Genomic DNA, 6,688 nt, shown 5'->3' on the forward strand with positions numbered 1-6,688 from the left:
GCGGGGGGGGGGGGTGGGATGGGGGGAGTGACCAGACTGATAACTTTGTTCAAAATGGCTTGATGCTGAGCTCTTCAGCATCCCTGAACCAAAGTCTTCTTTTGGTTTGAGTCACGTGCCTTTGTTCCTCGTCAGAAGCGCCTCCTCTGGCAATGCAGGAGGTGGAGACAGAAGCACGGCGAGGGGGGGGACTGACTGGTGACGTCCCAGCCAGCGACAGAGCCACCATGTACAGTCGCATGGGTCTGGCCAGGACCAGTCTGCCCTGATGGCTTCTCATAGTTCGTTTGCCCGTCTTTCTGTGCTCCACAGAGCAGGACACCGACAGTTCAGTCCAGTCAGCAGAACTTTCTAGAGGAGAGAAGTCACACCTACTATGTACCAACCAAGCACGCTTTCTGTCAACTCATGATTCCTCACAGCAATCCCCAGAAGGGGGTGCCATTGTTACCAGCGCTCATCTGTCAGGGACCGAGCTACTACTGGGCCATTTGCCCAATGTCCCCTAGCTTGAAAGTGGTGGAAGCCGAATCTGAACCCAGGCAGTCTAGCTGCAGGACCCACTCACTGAACCGTTACCTTTCCGCACATCTTCAGAGGGAGTTTCTTCTATTTCAGATACCTAGAGGTGCAGAGCCCTGCCTTTGGTTACCAGGAGGCCATGGGTAGCTACACCCACCCAGATCATTCGGTCCTCTTCATGGCAGGCGGCCCCATCCGGTCAGATGCCACCAGAGCCAGCATCACCCGAGAGTCATTTGGGATGCTGTGGTTCTAGAGACTGCCTCCATCTTGAGCCAAGGAAGAAGCTGTTCCAGGAAGGACATTGGAACCTTGGTGAGAGTTGGCCTTTCTGTGCCTCCATCTGAAAGCTAAGCTCTTCTATGGGAGTTTGGATTGAAGGTTAGGGATGATGGCTCAGAGGGGGAAAGTGTGAAATGGTAATCGCTTTCATATGTCACTTGAGAAATGTTATAATAAAGCTGAGTAAATTGGAGCATGAGTTAGCCCGGTCTTTTGCCTAATGATGTCACCCACTTTCTGCTTCCTCCAGCCTATGATTAATAAAAGGGGGATTATTACAGTAACTCATTCCTAGTGGGCAGCAGTGACGTCAGCAACAGCTGAGCAAACTGACTACATTTAGTCGTGCGTGTGTATGTGGGCATTTTTTTTTTTCCCTGTGACTAACATGAAGCTAAGAGCATCTAATGAAACAAAAGCTCCTTGAAATTTGGGGAACTTACTGGGTGAACTCTTTGCTACAGGGAGCACCATTTTAATTTTTCTCAGTTCATAGCTGAACGATGCTGCAGTTGACCAAATGACATGATTGGCTTTCTGCCTCTGCTCGTTAAGTGATCCGAAATTGACCCCTGGTCTATGAGAGAGAGGGTTTTTGAAGCTGTTTTCCTTCTAATATAACGGCTCTTAACTTCATTCAACATTCTATCTCATCTTTAAAATTTGTTTAATATTTATTTTTAAGAAAGAGAGAGAGAGAGAGCAAGCACGAGTGGGGGAGGGGTAGGCCCTGAGCTGTCAGCATGGAGCCCGACATGGGGCTCAAACTCATGAAAACCATGAGATCGTGACGAAAGCAACAAGATCATGACCTGAGCCAAAGTCAGACGCTCAACCGACTGAGCGACCCAGGCGCCCCTCTATCTCATCTTTAAAAAGGAACTCAGTGACTATTAAGAAAAGAGACTGTGGCCATCAGTTATCTTTTGAAAGTTTAAGGTGAGTTGTAGAATCCAGAGGTTCCAAACTCTCAGTACATTGTGCTTAATGACAGTTTGCTTTTCCAAGCTGATAAAGGTTTACAGAGGTCCTGCTTGCCAGTTCACCTTTGCAAACTTGACCTTCCTAAAATGAGAGTGAGGCACTTGGAAATATTTACTAACCGAGCTGAACCACCGCCAATGCTCCCGGTCAGTGTGCACAAAAGTACACAGTGACCGGAACAAGGGCACTCCCCGTCGTGTGGGCCTGGACGTGCCTCGGAGGTGCTCCGACAGAAGGGCAGGACCTTTGGACTCTTTCTATCAGCACACGAGGGACACAGCAATTCACTGATTAAAAAAAAAAAAAAAAAAAAACCACACACAAAAAACTGCTCCCAGCCTTTTCTGTGTCTTCCCTTCCAAAGCCACAATTTGGGAGCAGGTCGTGGGGGCATCTTTGTAGAAAGGTGAAGTTGGATTAGAATCAAGACTTCTGCTCTTATTGGCCCCGTGGAATTTATTCGCTAAACGTATATGTCCTCAAGTCAACAACATGGAAGTTACTGCCCGAGGGGATCCGGGTGAGAAGAACGGCGACAGCAATCTGGTCTATGTTCTCTTGTGAGTATTTTTCATGATCTTCTTGGGCAATAAAGATCTACCACTGTAACAGATGTTTCCTGATTGGATTAGAAGTGAGTTATGATAAACAACTTGGAAATATGTGTTGGTCAGGAAGGACTTTGACGGCATATTTATTCAGTTTGTATTAGTGTTAGTGCTTTTTTTTTTTTTTTCCATATATGGTTTTTGGTAGAGGTTGCAATGGATGGCTTCTCTCTATATATTGAGTTTTTCATAAGTACTACATGGTTACTTCTTGGGAAGAAATCCAGGCACTTCTGAATCATTTGGAAGTGGATTGAGTGAGGCCTCTGGTTCCAAAATAACCATCTACCTGAGGAGACTGTGACTCACATGTTGGAGGTGATGAAATGGCATTGGGGTGCCTAACATATTCCGCTCAAGGGTGTCTCTTCATCTTAAAACAATCTCTGACTGATCCTCTCCTTTCTGGATGATCCCAGTGGCTCAGGGACTAAGTGATGATCCAGGCAAACTGGCCTCATCATGTGGAGAACAGCATTTCACTTCTAAGCTAGTTTGATCCAGGCAGATTCCCTCTGGAGGGTCTCACCGACATTTGTTGATTATTATTATTATCATTATTATTATTGTTGTTGTCATTATTTTCTGAGATGTGGGATCCTGCACAGGGTTCCCCCCAGTCCTTACAGGAAAGCAGCACCTGAAGGGGCATGCCCTTCCTTGAATAGTCACACCCGTCCCTTTTAAGAAGGAAGTTTGCAGAATGTAACCTTGCTTGAAACATGCAGTAGGATTTAGGAGAGCATTCTGTTGTATCTCTTTGGATATTGACTGTGTGTCATTCCCCTAAGGTATTAAACAAATAAAATCAAGCTCCATCATATTTGTTTGCTCGGGAGGAAGGCTTGCTAATCTCACTTTCGTGCATTTTCCTTCAGGGAATTCTCTAGTGCGTGGATTTATCTGATACTGAATTGCTAACGCGAGCAACTCATGCTTCATTCACTTACTCTTTTCCATGAGGCTCTTTGCCTCCTAACAACTTGGGTGTGGGCCAACTCATCTCATCTTGTTGCTGGTCACCCAAGTTCTGCTTTTGGTTCGAACACAAAGCCAACAGGAAGTGTATGGAGGCCATGCTGGAATGTTAGCGAGGGTGACAACAATGTTGCCCGAGAGGCACTCTTTCTGTGTTGGTATCTCTGTGGGGCGTGGGCTTCCATTAATCAGGAAGCACAAGACACATGAGGAGGCAGAATCACTTGAATTATTAATGTTTTGCATCGTTGCCAAGGCCCCTGGGAGCATGGACGGGAAGGGAATTAGGGGAAACTTTAACTCTAGATCAGGGTTCCTCAGTTGCAGAACCATTACCGTTTGGGGCCAGACAATTTCTCCGTCACAGGGGCTGATCTGTGCACTGCAGGATGTTGGGCAGCATCCCCGGCCTCTACCCACTAGATGCCAGTAACACTTTCCTTCCCAGTTATGTCAGGCAAGAATGTGTTCACATGTTGCCAAATGTCTCCTGCGGGGGGGGGAATATCATCCCAGTTGAGAAGCCTGCTGTAGACTGGTGGATAACAATTTACTGGGTTCCCCCCCCCCTTCTTTTATTTCCCTACTCATTTTAGTTGTAGCATCTGGGTTCCCTGGGTTTAGATAAGGCATTTCCAAACACTCTGGAAACAGAGCTGTCATACGCAGCACAAGGCTTTGTGGGATATTCCAGTGGTTCTCAGAGAAATGTGAGGCTTAGGAACTGGGGTTTGGATTAACTATTTCTGACCCTGTTGTTTTCTAATGAGTTTTGGGAGGAATTTTAATGTTTCCCTCTCCCTCTGTGTTTAGCTGCATTCATTGCTTGATTGAACTTAAAAGCAAACAGCTTCCCAGTTCAGTTGTGAATGTGGAAGGCTGATCCTTCTTTGTCGAAAATCTCTGTAACCTAACATACGGCCCGGGCGATGGGCAGGCTCTGGCTGTCCAGGAAACCGGCAGGGCTTGCCAATCCTGTACTCAATCTAAAGCATTTCATGAGACTTCTGAAATCTCACTGCAGCAAATATCGCTCTGGATCCTGCCCACGTTTTCTGGATTCCGAGCTGCCTCTCCAGGGAGGTACCTCTCCCCACCGGCAAGGTTTTCCTGCCCTGAGCCCAGAATAACCCCGGCAGCTGCTCAGAACACCTCGAATCCTTTTGATTTCTCTCCACAGTCACGTTTTATGTTCCGTTTCCCAGACGGGGTGAACCAGAAATCATGCTTTTGGGGGAAACAGATTTTTCATAGGAAGGAACTAAAACACCCTGAGTCGTCAGCAGCATAGTCCATGCTCTGAATCCCCCCAGCCTCGTGTCATTTCAGCTGAATCAGACGACAACTTCCCGGTCACCTGCTTGGGGTGTTCATGTCTCCCGGCGTATATTTTTCACGGAATTACAGCAAGGTGTGAGCGAGCAGCCGCGAAAATAACAGAGCCATGAAAAACGGCCCCCTTTCCTAGGCCTGTCTCCTCGTTCCAGGAGAAGTGAGCAAAGAGACCAATTAATAGCACGGATCAAAGCCGAAGGCCATACGGTTTGCTCGAGAAGAAAAATGAACATCCTTGCTTCTTGGTCTGTGCCAGCTCCACACGGGCACAGCTGCTGATACCGGTAACCACCGAGATAGGTTAGCCGCTGCCCTAAGGTGTGTGTTGCCACAGGCCACAGGGAGGCACGGGGGACGCTGGTCTCTCCTCCCTGCACACCATGGAGCTCTTATCCTTAAATGAACTTTGTTTTTTGACCAGCTCACTAATTGTGATTGAAAACACCAGCTCCCCAGCAAGGCCCAAGCACTGGAGTTAGCAGCAGCAAAGACAGGCCCTAATTGCTCCATTTACATAAAAGTAGAAACATACAACGTCTAAATATAAATCTCTGGCACATCGCGCCTTTTGCAATTACAGTAAAAGAAGGTACCACGGTTTCCCTCCCGGCTCCTTCTCGCAGCAAGCTGCTCCACCAGGTTCCCCAGGGGCTGCTCCTCGAGGCGAGAACAGAGCCGTGCTAACGCTCCAGCGAGTAGTGGGGAGCTCGGTGAAGTCGCCAGTAAATCAGGCCGCCTGCACTAGGTGAAAAACGCGGTGGCAGCGGGCCACTGTGCTAGCGCAGAAGCGGGTAGGACCCGACTGCACACTCGGAAAGGGGACGGCTCGTGGGGCGTGAGCGCTCCTGGCGCGCCTCGATCCGCGCTGGAGCCGGCCCCGCGGGTCCCCGTCCCCGTCCCCGACACTGGCCGGGCTTTCGACCCTGGCACTGAGGGCTGGGTTCAGAGATTCCCAGCTGCACTCGCTGAATAGTGATTTTATTTTATTTTATTTTTTTCTCCCCCTCTCTGAATTCTTTAGCTGCCAAAAGGGGGGAAAAATCAAGAGCTGCTCTTAAGAGAAGTTGCCCTTGCTGGTGCCCGGGGTAAAAATAGAGGCGGCCGCTCGGAGCGGCTTGGCCCAGACCCTGGCCCCGCGAGCCGGGCTCGAGCAGCGGCCGCGTTCCGGCGTGATCCCTGGGAGCTGCCAGCAGGTGCTGCTCAAGGTACAGTAGCAGGCCGAGCAGCGGGCCCGCAGGGCCGGGGGTGGGGACGCTGCTGGGGGAGGGGGCAGGAAGTGAAAGAGAAACCAAACCCAGGCAGGAAAAGTAGATGCCTGTCAGGAGTTGGGCTGACCGGCTTACCCCTGGGCCCTGGAGTTCGGAAGGGAAGAGATCATTCCCAGTCCGCGATACTCGACAGAAGTTATTTTAACCTGCCTGCTTCCTCCACCACCCCCACTTTAATTTCCACCGGTGAGGAGGCATTTCCTCGGTGTGGCTCAGCTCTGAGGCTGGGGATTCAGGTGGAGAATGACATCATTGCTGGTGGGCTGACCTGGTAGGTGGGCACTTCAGAGGCATCCGGTGGCCAACTGGATCTGAGTCACGCACGTAGAGGGTCGCCCCTCTAGTCAAGGCCCTGCGAATTTCTGTGACACAACTGTTGACAAAGAGCCACCAGGCACCTCAAAAATAACACCACCTCCTATGTTCTGAACACGCACTTGACCCTGTCAGTTGAGTACTGTGGCTCCCGCATTACAGACGAGGACACCCGAAGCCTTAGGGGGTTGTGTGGCTATAGGAGGCAGTGGAACCAGGGTCTGATCTGCGTTTGTTTTGTGCACCCAGAGCTCATACACATGATGGGATTTCCAGGACACCAGGGTTCACGCCTGGGAGTGGTTTCAGAGGCCCTGCAGGCCAGTGCTCTCCAACAGTGCTTATCAAAAAGGATGGTGAAGATCCTTCCTTAGGCAGGGGTCGAGTCCATCCAAT

This window comes from Felis catus, chromosome A2, assembly GCF_018350175.1.
Source record: "Felis catus isolate Fca126 chromosome A2, F.catus_Fca126_mat1.0, whole genome shotgun sequence".
In the NCBI taxonomy this organism is placed as follows: domain Eukaryota; kingdom Metazoa; phylum Chordata; class Mammalia; order Carnivora; family Felidae; genus Felis; species Felis catus.